General features: G+C 40.2%; 1 protein-coding gene and 1 pseudogene across 10 annotated transcripts in view; one reads left to right on the plus strand and one right to left on the minus strand.

The window, feature by feature from the left end:
• Positions 1-12,510, plus strand: part of ANKS1B (ankyrin repeat and sterile alpha motif domain containing 1B) — a 1,183,808-nt gene that overhangs the window by 741,940 nt on the left and 429,358 nt on the right. The window lies entirely within an intron of this gene.
• Positions 3,400-3,467, minus strand: LOC114238367 (U5 spliceosomal RNA; annotated as a pseudogene).

Genomic DNA, 12,510 nt, shown 5'->3' on the forward strand with positions numbered 1-12,510 from the left:
CTCAGAGACAGAGTTTTGGGTGAAGTAGAAAAGAATAGCTTTATTGCTTTGCCAGGAAAAGGGGGACACAGCAGGCTCGTGCCCCTCAAAACTGTGTGTCCCAGCCCAGGGAGATTCTGTGAGGAGTTTTATAGCAATGGGCGGGGTTGCTGATAAGGATCAGGGTGTGTGCAGGGCCTGCACTCCTTTTTTTTTTTTTTTTTTTTAAAGGATTTTCTTATTTATTTATTTATTTATTTATTTATTATTTTTGGCTGTGTTGGGTCTTCGGTTCGTGCGAGGGCTTTCTCCAGTTGCGGCAAGCGGGGGCCACTCTTCATCGCGGTGCGGGGACCGCTCTTCATCGCGGTGCGCGGGCCTTTCTCTATCGCGGCCCCTCCCGTCGCGGGGCACAGGCTCCAGACGCGCAGGCTCAGCAATTGTGGCTCACGGGCCCAGCTGCTCCGTGGCATGTGGGATCTTCCCAGACCAGGGCTCGAACCCGTGTCCCCTGCATTAGCAGGCAGATTCTCAACCACTGCGCCACCAGGGAAGCCCCCCTGCACTCCTTTTATCTGGCCTCAGGTGGTCTACTAAAGAGCTTTTCTGGTTCCTTTAATCTGGCCTCAGGTGGTCTCCTGATGAGTCTCTCGAGGTTATCAGACTGTGATCTCCTCTGGAATGAAGAATGCTAACATCTTCCATTTGTTGGGGGTTTTAGTTCTGTAAAGAGCTCAAAGGGGGCTTCCCTGGTGGCGCAGTGGTTGAGAGTCTGCCTGCTAATGCGGGGGACACGGGTTCGGGCCCTGGTCTGGGAAGATCCCACATGCCATGGAGCGGCTGGGCCCGTGAGCCACAACTGCTGAGCCTGCGCGTCTGGAGCCTGTGCCCCGCAACGGGAGGGGCCGCGACAGTGAGAGGCCCGCGCATCGCGATGAAGAGCGGTCCCCGCACCGCGATGAAGAGTGGCCCCCGCTTGCCGTAACCGGAGAAAGCCCTCGCACGAACCGAAGACCCAACACAGCCAAAAATAAATAAATAAATAAATAAAGTAGCTATAAAATTAAAAAAAAAAAAAAAAAAAAAAAAGAGCTCAAAGGTATTGTTATGTGTATCCCTTGAGTGGGAACCAGGACCCTGCCCCAAGGCTGCACTATTGTTTCTTGGCTGCTCCTCCCTTGTCTCTGCATCACCTCCCTTCCCTGATTACCAACTGTTCAAATCTGCCCTCTGGAACTTGGGGAAGGTCAAGGAGGCTGGAGTCTATTCCCTACAAACAAGAACGGGGGGCGGGGGACATGGAAAGACTTCCGTGCCCAGGAGCCCCACAGGGTCCTGCTCCGTTTCAGTTCCTCTGTAATAAGAAGCTAAAAACGGATGAACTATATTCAATAATTAATGTTCAATATTTTATCTTACTTGGAAATGACCTGGATATTCAGTAAACTTCCATCATTTAATTTAACTTAGCAAAATTCTAAAGTTTCAAGTTACCAAAAGATTTTGAAAGCTATTTTTAAGTACACATACCATAAAACATAATTATTGCACCTAAAAACTCATCTTACATCTATTTAATTCATTGTTATCAACAATTATGGTATGAAAATTTTATCAAAACAAGTTATTTTTCTTGCTGACAAATTTTGTAACAGAGATAACATGAGATAACAGGTAGAATATGTTTTATATTTAGTATTGATAACTCTAAGACATGCCTATTTTAATTAAACCAACAAATTTAAATTAACCTTAATACTGAGTATTTTCCCAGATCATGTAAACTTGAAAAGCATTTGGGTTAGTTAGTTAGTTAGTTCGTTCATTCTCATTTATGAGAACTTTAGGAATACTTAATTTATAAGCACTTTAATTCTAAACCAGTTAGATAGAGCTCTTCCTAAATTAGTTTTGGTAGTACCGTCTAAAGGTAGAAAAATATTACACATCTACAAAATACATATGTAGACACACGCAGACATACAAAAAGAAATCTTACAGTTTTGTTTTTTAAAACAATTCAGTCATGAGATGGGTACAATAGTACAAAACTCACTAGTTTATAAAAGAATAGTTGGATCCAATTTTTGTTCTGGCAATTGGAAAAGGTTAAGTTTATCTGTTCAAATGGCCAATTTCTTTCTTTTTTTTTTTTTTTTGCTAATACTTTTAGATAAGATTTTTAAGATTTCTCATTTGTCCAATTTCCAAATACCTCCATTTTCTTTTCTCCCCTTCTGATGAGAAATTTCTCCCTAATGTTTACATTTCATATAATGGCTCTTAGCTCCTAGAGAAAATGGAGGTAGAAAATCTACATTACAAAGCCATAGAGAAAGTATTCAAGTTTTTTCCAAGATAGAGTTTTGGTTGCATATTTGCCTATTATCAGAGGTCTAGGATAATTTAAAATTTTAAGTTCAGGACAGTTCTGTTTCTAACATCTCAATATCTACAAGAATAGGGGAGGTTTAGGGATGGGCAAAAAGACAGGTGAGCTTTTTTTTTTTTTTTTTTTTTTTTTTTTTTTAAAGGATTTTCTTATTTATTTATTTATTTATTTATTTATTTTTGGCTGTGTTGGGTCTTCGGTTCGTGCGAGGGCTTTCTCCAGTTGCGGCAAGCGGGGGCCACTCTTCATCGCGGTGCGGGGACCGCTCTTCATCGCGGTGCGCGGGCCTTTCTCTATCGCGGCCCCTCCCGTCACGGGGCACAGGCTCCAGACGCGCAGGCTCAGCAATTGTTGCTCACGGGCCCAGCTGCTCCGTGGCATGTGGCATCTTCCCAGACCAGGGCTCGAACCCGTGTCCCCTGCATTAGCAGGCAGATTCTCAACCACTGCGCCACCAGGGAAGCCCCCGACAGGTGAGCTTTAAATCATTTTCTAGAGCCACACCTCCAGCCTTGCAGAGATTTGCAAGACAAAGTCAGTTGTTTCCAGTTCCCCAAAGAACTGGATTACAGCCTGAATGATAAATAGGTTGATCTGCCCTTCCAATTTGCTTCTTTTCCTCTGGGTACATAGTTTTATTTTAGCTTAGGAGAAAAGGTCTAAAAAAAATTCCTATCAGGCTCTGAATATCAGCTATGGTCAGGAGTTCAGACAGACTGGTGGCCTCCCATCTTATTTTATTCTTTAACTATGGTCCTTAGTTCAGCCTTTGACCAATGAGTGAAAGATATCTGAGGAAGATCAACTGTAACCTTGGGGGAAGGACGGGGTTGCATGGTGGGTGGGGGGGGGGCGGTGGAGAATGGGAAGGGAATTCTGCTCCCCTACAAGCCCACCAAAAATTCTGTTACTATTAATTATTATTATGAAACTAGAAGGCCATACCATACAGACCAAAACAAAAATTCAGTTATGAAATCCTGGGACTCATGGTGTTGTTTCAGACCATGCCTTCTTTTTTTTTTTTTTTAATTGTTCCTCTCCACGGAAATCTTTAGTAAAAGGCGAAAGATTTATACGATCTGAAGAGAAACCAGAGTATCAGACCATGCCTTCTTAAAGGAGATAAGTCAAGGCCTTGTCAGATACTATATTTACACTAGTACTTAGGGGAAACCTACCAATCTCCACCAAGACTTTGGACTCCACCAAACCTCCTGGACTTTTTTTTCCCCTTATTCTACTAAGTGACAGCAAAGCTCATATGTAAAATACATGCTACTTTATTGAAACTACAAAATCAACTGGCAAAGAAACTATAGGTTTTTTAAGGAGATACATATTTTTGACTTTATAGTAAAAAAAAAAAAACTAAAACTAAATGTTTAAAAATCTTACCAAATGAAAGTAATGATTTAATAAATTTTACATATTATTAGCCACATTGTACTAATTTTACTTTGTCAGTGAGACCTAAAAACATGCCAGGATCCCAGGGCTAGAAAGTGTTAAAACCAGAATTTAAACTGAACCTATCTGATGCAAAAATACAAGTTATTTCCATTCTACCTTTAAATATTTTTATAAGCTACATCAGAGAAAAATACCAATCTGACTATGGCACTTGCTATTTTATCCATGTAGACTTTTTATTTTATATTTATTAAAAGAGTTCTAATATACTTATTGAGGCATTTAAAAAAAATCATATATAATTCTTGGGTACACATAAAAAGGAAAATATAAGGAAAATAAACTGGTTCAGATTTTTCTAAAACTTCCTTAGAGTCCAAATCTGACTCTTCTGAGTAGATTCAGTTTTGACTCTGCCATTGAGGTCTCAGTTTTTCCACACACTATTTTGATTTGGTTTATTAACTGTATTCAAGGGGATGCTTTGGTGCTTGGAAATAGTTCTGCTTTCTTAATTTAGAGTTCCTCACTCACTCTCTCTCTACACACATACCCCTATCATGGACTTCCTCAAGGCCCAGAAAACCATTTCTTCATATGTAGTTCAAAGGTAATCTTCATTAAACGAGTCTCAGTAGAATTTTCCACACATCCCAATTAGTAAGTCTGACAGTAAGGTTTCTACTCTTCCCTGATGCTCCTTTGAGAGTTGCCACAATTGTGACTTAGTCTCTGAGATTGAGACCTTCCCTTCTGGAAGGTAAAATGGGAATTCGGGGCAAGTAAGTGATATACCACAGGAAGATTTGAAATAAGCAGTATGGACTGAGAGGGCAGCAAAAACAAGCAGCTGAAATGACCTGCTGCCAGGCTGCCGGTGCCCCCTGGGAGCTCTTCGCTGGGTAGAGAGGAGCGGACCATGCAGATGCTGAAATGGCCCCACAGCCCTCGGAAATCCTGTTAGAGGAAGCAGGTCACTGGCAGGCGTAGTTGGCCTTTTGTGACACTGCAGGAGTGGGAAATGAACCTCAGAGAAGTGACAGAGAAATAACAGAAACTTCCATAGAACCTACTGTGCAGTTCAAAGAGGTAACATGGGGTGGTGGGAGAAAAGCGAGATTTGCGGCCAGACAGACCTGGATGTGATTCGTGGCACTGGCACTCACTCTCAGTGCACCTCTGGGCAAGGCTGTTGATCTTTGAGCATTGTTCATCCGTCTTCTCTAAAACGAGATAGCCATCATCAGTCTGTCTCCAGGAGGACTAGGGGTGTGAATGTGAAGTGATTTAGCACAGAGTAGGCACTCAGGAAATCAAGTACATTAATATTATTCAGTGTCAGCTGCCTGCTACAGGGAAGTCTCGAGGTACCCAAGTATAGCACTTGGCCCTGAAAGTGCTGAGGAGACTCCAGAGCCCTCAGTCCTTGAAAACTGGGAATTGTCTATGACCCTTGAAAGTGATGATTCTGTGTAAATTTTATATTTTGTTTCCAAAGCCACATGAAGTAAAAAACAATGTTTGTTCAACAAACATTTATTGGGATGCCTGTCATGTGCTAGGCATTAGACTAGTCTCTGCAGTTTGAACAAACATGAGCCAGACAAGAAAACGTATAAATGCTCTGAGAAAACCAGTGTTAGCAGAGGGAGGAGATATTTCTGCCAAGAAGTGCAGTCAGAGTAGGTTTTTATGCTGGGGCAAGTGAACTGCTGGAATTTAAAGCATAGCTAGACTTTTGACTTACTGAAAGAAACCGCACACATTTAAAGGCATGGAAACGTATAGAATAAATATAGGAGATTGTTGGTTGGAATTTGAAATAATAGGAACAAAAGATGTAAATATAGGTTGGAGCCAAACTGTGGCAAACCTTGCATTCCCAGGCTGCCTTTTTTAGGAGGTAGAGCTAGTGCATCGTTGGAGCCATGTTTGGGAAGAATTAATCTGGCAGCAGCATGGAAGAACTGTGGCCACCCGCAGTTAGACAGAAATGCCACGTTAGACAAAATCAGTATACAGAATGGACTTTTTTCTTTTCTGTTTGCTTGTTTTTCCCTGTAGCATGGTGCTCTGAACTGTACTTTATGGCAGATTGGATTGCCTGGGAACTATGGAGAAAGTCAGTACTCTGCCTTAGGCCTTCTTAGGAAGATGTGTACTGGGGTGGATATTTCTTGTCACTTCACCAAGAGGTTTGGGGTTTGCCTGGCAGAAACTGTCTGCCTGGGTTGTGAACCCCACAGGAAAAGATGAATAACAAGGCAGCAGAGCTCCAGGTCTGCTGTAGCCCAGGGCGGTAATTCTACCTCATTACCATTTCAATGGGCCAGTCAACAAATATTAGCGTGGCTTGCCCTCCTCTGGATGTCATCTGTTCCACCTTGTTCTTAATGTTTCACACAGCTAAAGAATCCAAAGATGAGTGTGATAAATGAGCAAGCAGAATGGAGGGGTCCTTCATATTTAAAATAAAATCATCTCTCTCTACTGAGGTGAACTTACTGCAGAAGGGGACTCGTTTCAACCACAGATATTTCTAAACAGTCACTTTATGCAAAGAATCTTGAAGGGCAGAAGGAATCTAGGAAAACTTTTCTGTCTTCAGAAAGATTAAGGCTTAATTTAGGAAGATGACGTGTACCTGAATAATGATGATTCAAGACAGTGTTTGACAGATTCCCGTGGGTTACACCTAATGGGGCTTTAGGAGTTCGGAGGAGCAAGGCTTCACTTATTGATGGTGCTCAATACAGAAGGAGAAAGAATATGGAGGAGACAGAATTTTAAACGTTGACTGCTCATAGGAGGCAATATAATAGATTTTAAAGTCAGAATGGCCTGGATATAGCTTTGCCTCTAACATTGCTACTAGCAATGTGAACCTGGCAAGTTATTTAATTACTCCGGCCTACATCTACAATTTGGGGATGGCAGTCACCCACTTTGTAGAATTCATGTGAGGATCCAAAGAAATAATGCATGTAATTATTACTTAATGAAGTACTTGGCCTGTAGTAAATATTAAATTAACATGAATAGCTGTGGTTTTATTATGTTATTGTTGTGCTAGTGGATCCCCTGAAACTAACAGGATCTAACATTTTGAGGTTGTCCTCTGCCTGCTAGAAGTTTCCACCCCTAAACAGCTGTGGAGCCTCAGACAAATCACACACACACAGTCTCAGGGCTTTAATTACTCATCTCTTAAAATGAGGGGAAATAGGCCCTAAGACTCATGGTGGAGACTGTTCACAGGTGGAAGGACTTTAGATTATCAAATCCAACCCTTCATTTGACAGATGAGGAAACTGAAAGCCAGTTAATTTAAGCAATTAGTCTGTGACCTCCTGACTGCTGATTCAGTTTTTTGTATGTTATTTCTTCATGGGCCAAGATTGGAAGGCTGGGCTTCATCTACCCAATGGTACCAGCCAGAAGCTCCTAATAATCCAGGTTGTCGGCATGATTTAAAATATTAAAGTTCTAAAGTAAAACCTCAGTTATAAAAGGTACCACAGCCATGGATTGTGGAAAATCACATATTCTTAGAGGAAAAAACAGCAGACATCTAGATTTTTATTTTTCTCTCCAGTGATATTTTATTAGTGAGGAATCTTATAAACCCATAGAGGTCAGACGACTTGTCCAGCATCACATGGCTAAGGAGTTGCAGAGCCATACTTAGAACCCAACTCTTCTGCTTCGTCATCAAGAGTTCTTGCCACTGTATCCCTTCCTTTTAGAACAACAGATTCTGAAAACAGGAAAAAGACGGTAGCTGGAAAATAATGTCTATGACGTTTCATTGCCTTAGCAACGGCATATCAGATTCGAGCACTGTGAGTCACCTGATAATCCAAACCCCTGCAGCATCTGCTTTTAAGTTTTTTGGGGGAAATTGTCAAATACAGGCATACAGCTCACCACAAAGTACTTAAAGGAAGAGAGGCCAGTGATGCAGGCATATGCTTGAGTAGCACCCTGTTACTTTCACATTTATTTAGGGCTTTCAAGTAGTTGAAATCATTGTGCATAAATCACTTTCCATATAGCTTGAAATTAAAAACTTGATCTATGGGAATGCAGTGTGGTTTTAGGATGAAGGCTGGATTTCACTTACCTCAAAATAACTCCTGGTGTTTTCCCAGAGACCCATTGATTTATGTTATTTCTTGCTCTGTAGCCATTTGGATTTGTCACACTTAGCAAAGTAATTTGGTTTCCTACAGGTTTTATTCTGTTTTGTAGAAGCAAGAGAATAGTTTTGTGTTTGGTAGCATGAATGCATGCACTCAGAATTTTAGCCAGCCTCTTCAGAATGGTATGGATTTATTTTTAGCCATCTGCCCCCACCTGAAAGATTTATGCTGTTAAACATCGATATTTCTTGAAAAGTTATGCCCAAGGCATATTGCTTCTTCTTTCCAAGCTAGGAATTGAAATGTTTATGAAGCTTACTGAAAATTCACCAGGTCTGAAATCAGAGTTTATATCTCTTACCCAGTAACTAAGAGAAATAGATTTATTCAATCAACCATCCAATATCTATTTGCATTGCATTATTCTGGATAACCACTCCTATGGTTTCAATTGTGTTTTAACATGTTGCTACTGGGTACTTATGGAGTGACAGGAATCATGTTAATAAGACTCAGCCCCCACCTTCAGAGTATTCACAGTCTATCTGAGGAAACAAACTCATGAAAGAAATTCCCAGACATTTTAATGCAATGTGGTAAGGTCTGTAAAGGAGATTAATGCAGAATATATTCTAGAAGCTTGGAAGTGATGACCTAAGAGAATGTGAGAGCATCAAGCAAGGCTTCCTGAAGGAGGCGAATCCTGAGCTGGAACTCATGGGAGGAGAGCCTGTGCCAGATGTCAAAAGTGGGGAAAAGCTGTCCCAGACAAAGGGACCAGGATGATTAAAGGCAAGATGACTTCTAAAAATTAAGCATTGTTGGAATGATGAAGTACAGAACAGTTAGGACCCTGATCATGAAGGACTAGTACCCTTTACCCTTCCTAAGGAGCTCACCCCTACCATGCTAAAGTTCCTTTTCAACCTGAGTGTCTAATACAGGTTTGCAGATCGCTCGATTCAAGGTAGTTATAGTTATTATAGTTATTAGAGGCCTCCATTGAACCATGCCTCTGAATATTCACACCCCTGTGTGGTTTCCTCACCTTGAATCTGGGTTGGCCCTGTGAATCTCCATCCCTAACAGAATTTGTTAGAAATAATGCATTTTAGTTCTGGGGCTAAGACTTAATAAGTCCTGGGATTCTTGACAGCGTTGAGGTGCCTTGTAAAGAAAGCCATCAGCCTGCAGAAAGATAATATGGAGAGGAAACAGTGTATATAGAGAGGCAGAAGCCTGAAACAACATGAAGACAGGAAGGCACAACTGTCCCAGCATCCCCCAGCAGCACCACCAGCTGAATATGTCTACACCAATGACCTCCCGCAAGCTCAGTGGAAGAACTGCTTGGCTGAGCCCAGCCCATATTGCAATATCAGAACAAAATAAAATGTTTGTTGCTTTAATCCTCTAAGATTTGGGATTGTTTGTTACACAGCAATAGGTAACTGAAACCGAAATGTATTTACAAAGTCATATGACTACGGTAGACACTTAGTGGTCTGAGAGGTGTCTGTGGGCTGGAGAGATTATTACCCTCCCATTACCATTTTAATCTACCAATGTGTTAATAAGATAAGAACTTTGTCCTGCTGAGGATTCAGTACGGAGTGGAATCTTTCCAAATGCAAAAGCAAGAATTAATTAATTGCCTGATGTCCAAGTACTGAAATGAGAGCTAAGCATCATTTAAATCACATAAACTTTCTCTATGAATAGAGAGGTAGGGCTTTCCATGAAGTAGCCTGTGTGTGCACACATCTAAAGACCACAAAGTGATTATGGATGGAAAATACTGAAGTGAGCTCTGCAGCACTTTCAGAGGATGAGCAGAAGGGAACTGAAAGCAGTCATCTAAACTGACCATGAGAATTAGGCGTTTGTCCAGTTGGATTGCCATCTGATATATCCACTTATGCTGACAGTTCTGTTGATTAAAAGCAAAGTCAAAGCAGAAAGGGAGAAGAGAAACTCCAAAGAGCAGCCAGAGATGAACAGTCTATTGTGAAGACATATGCTGACCCTATTTTTATTTAGAATTAGAAGCCACTTTTACTCTGTTGAATTCTTACTAGACTCTTAATTATTTGTAGTTGTAATTAAAACTTTTTCTTTTATTTTCGGCTCCTAGCACAGTACCTGGTACATGTAGGTATGTACATGATAGGTATTAGTCGATTTGAATTAAAGAATAATAAATGAATGAATAAATGAGGTCCAAATTTTACAACCTTCCTATTACACTTAGCAGTTTTCATTTTATATAATAACCCTTAATAAGTACCTATTTATTGAGTGATTAGAAATAGCCCCTCCCGTTATTTCCTCCAGATAAAAAATTTTGGCATAAACTGTAGGTTAAGCCTTCTCATCCTCCTCTCCTTATCACAGATCACTATTGTAAATATTTGTTTTCTTTTGTTGAACACTTTACTGAGGAATAATATTTATTACTTGACTTCCTTTGCAACAAAGGAGAGAGGAGATATATACATGCAAAATTTATTATGCAAATTCCCTGTATACCTGAAAGATCACCTAAGTGAAAATACCTAAGTATTGCCATACACCAAAATAACTCCCTTTCTAAGAACTGGGTCTCTGGGAAATATAAATTCATTCAACTCTCCAGAAATAAGAAGCTTTCTTTAAAGAACTAAATCAATACCCATCCTGATAGCTTAAATAATAACACAATACGTTCCTTATTAGTCATTTTCAAACACATCTACCTTAAGAGTAGTTATTTGGTGCTCATGAGATATTTGACTATATCTTCAGAGTTCCTAGTTTTTCTTTTTGTCCTACCCAGGAAATAACGTTTCAAAGACAGCCTGTCACTGTCACAGATTGTGAATACTTATTCTGCCTCCCTGACCATGTTCTTTAATCAATAACATCTTCTTATAGTCAGAAAATGATAAAATTCTTACAGTCACTTATAAGATCCTGCATGATCTGGCTCCCAACTACCTTTCCTACTCATTTGCTACCACTCTCCCTTTCCTAACTCTGCTCCATGACAAAGGCCTTCTTATCGTTCTTCAAACATACCAACCTCACCACCACATTGGGCCTTTAATATGTTGCTCCCAGTGCCTACAACACTCTTCCTCTAGGCAGCCCCACAGCTCAACTTCCTCTCAGATGTCTTCTCAAATGGCTCTTTCAGAGAGGCTGTCCTCTTCTAAATTTCTCTGTTGAGCAGTAGCTCTTAACTTTTTATGGGTTACAGATTCTTTTGAGACTCTGATGAAAGCTAAGAAATCTCAGAAAAATGTATGATTGCATACAAAATTTTGCATATCATTTTGGGGTCTTTACTGACCACCCAAGGCTTGACCCTACTTCTTGGGGTCTGTAGATCCAAGATTAAAGCCGTAAGCTAGAGGTGATTCCAATTAAGTGTACTGTTGCTATAAAAATCAAAACCTAGTCCAGAACAGGGGCCAAGTAGCAATTCCCAGAGTTAGTGAGTCTTGACTTCCATAGGTGCCATTTCTTCACTTGACTATGTTTTCTTTTGAGCATTTCCTAGCTCCTTCATACATTCAAGAAATACTCGTTAAGTGCATAGGTGCTTAGGTTTGATCAGGAAAGAAAAACAGCAAAGTTTCTGCCCTTGTAGAGCTCACATTTATTGCCTAATCCTAAGAACTGCCTAGAATCTACACTCTAATGTAGTAAAATCTTACCTTTTTTATTGTCTAGTTTCTCTGAATTTAGACAAGGGGAAGAGATAACACTAGGTCTTGGCTGCACCCCATGAACTCCTGCTACCATCCCTGCAGAGGTCACTCAGTAGCTTCCCTACCTATGCATAGAGCAAGGGGAAAAATTTTACTTCTGCAGCCTGATAAATAGATACTTATACTTTAAAATTAAAGTACTAATTACATACCAGCAGTCATAAGATGGCAAAAAAATAATAATTTGAAACCACTTTGCCATTCCTGCTTAGAAAGACTGAACTCTGCTACACAGCTCTATTATTAAATTTCAGGACACCAAAGACAAACATTTAGTCATTCTATCTAAACTGAAGCAGTGTTATAGCAAGTCTGCAAAAATACTCTAACTGACTTGTAAACAGTGGTACCAATAATAACTTGGGCTAAGTATTTATAGATTCATGTGAAAAAGTTTATCAGAATCATTAATATCTTATCTGATTCAAAATTTACCTTATGAGCAGAAAGCATTTCAACTATAATGTGTTACTTTCTCAGAATTGAGTAAGTTAAGGTAGAATGAAGGTCTTTTTCTTTTATTTGTACCCCATCTTACTCTTTTGCAGGAAATACTTCCTTTAGAACTAAAGTGTTTCATTTAATTCATCTTCTTTAGGGCATTTACCAGAGTGTGTCTGTGTTAACTCAACAGCCAAGGGGCAGTTCTGGTCTGTGCCTGAACCAATTCATCACTTTCTGTCTCCACACAGTTAGGCCTAGGTTGTTCTTCCTTTGCCCTTCTTCATCATTCTCTTCTCCCTGCCTAAAACATTCTCCCTGAAGCTTTAGATGAGATGACATCAAGCCATTTGTTCTGCAATGGTCACACTTGAAGCAGTAATTATAGAGA

The sequence above is a fragment of the Balaenoptera acutorostrata genome, chromosome 11, assembly GCF_949987535.1.
Source record: "Balaenoptera acutorostrata chromosome 11, mBalAcu1.1, whole genome shotgun sequence".
NCBI classification, from domain to species: Eukaryota; Metazoa; Chordata; class Mammalia; order Artiodactyla; family Balaenopteridae; genus Balaenoptera; species Balaenoptera acutorostrata.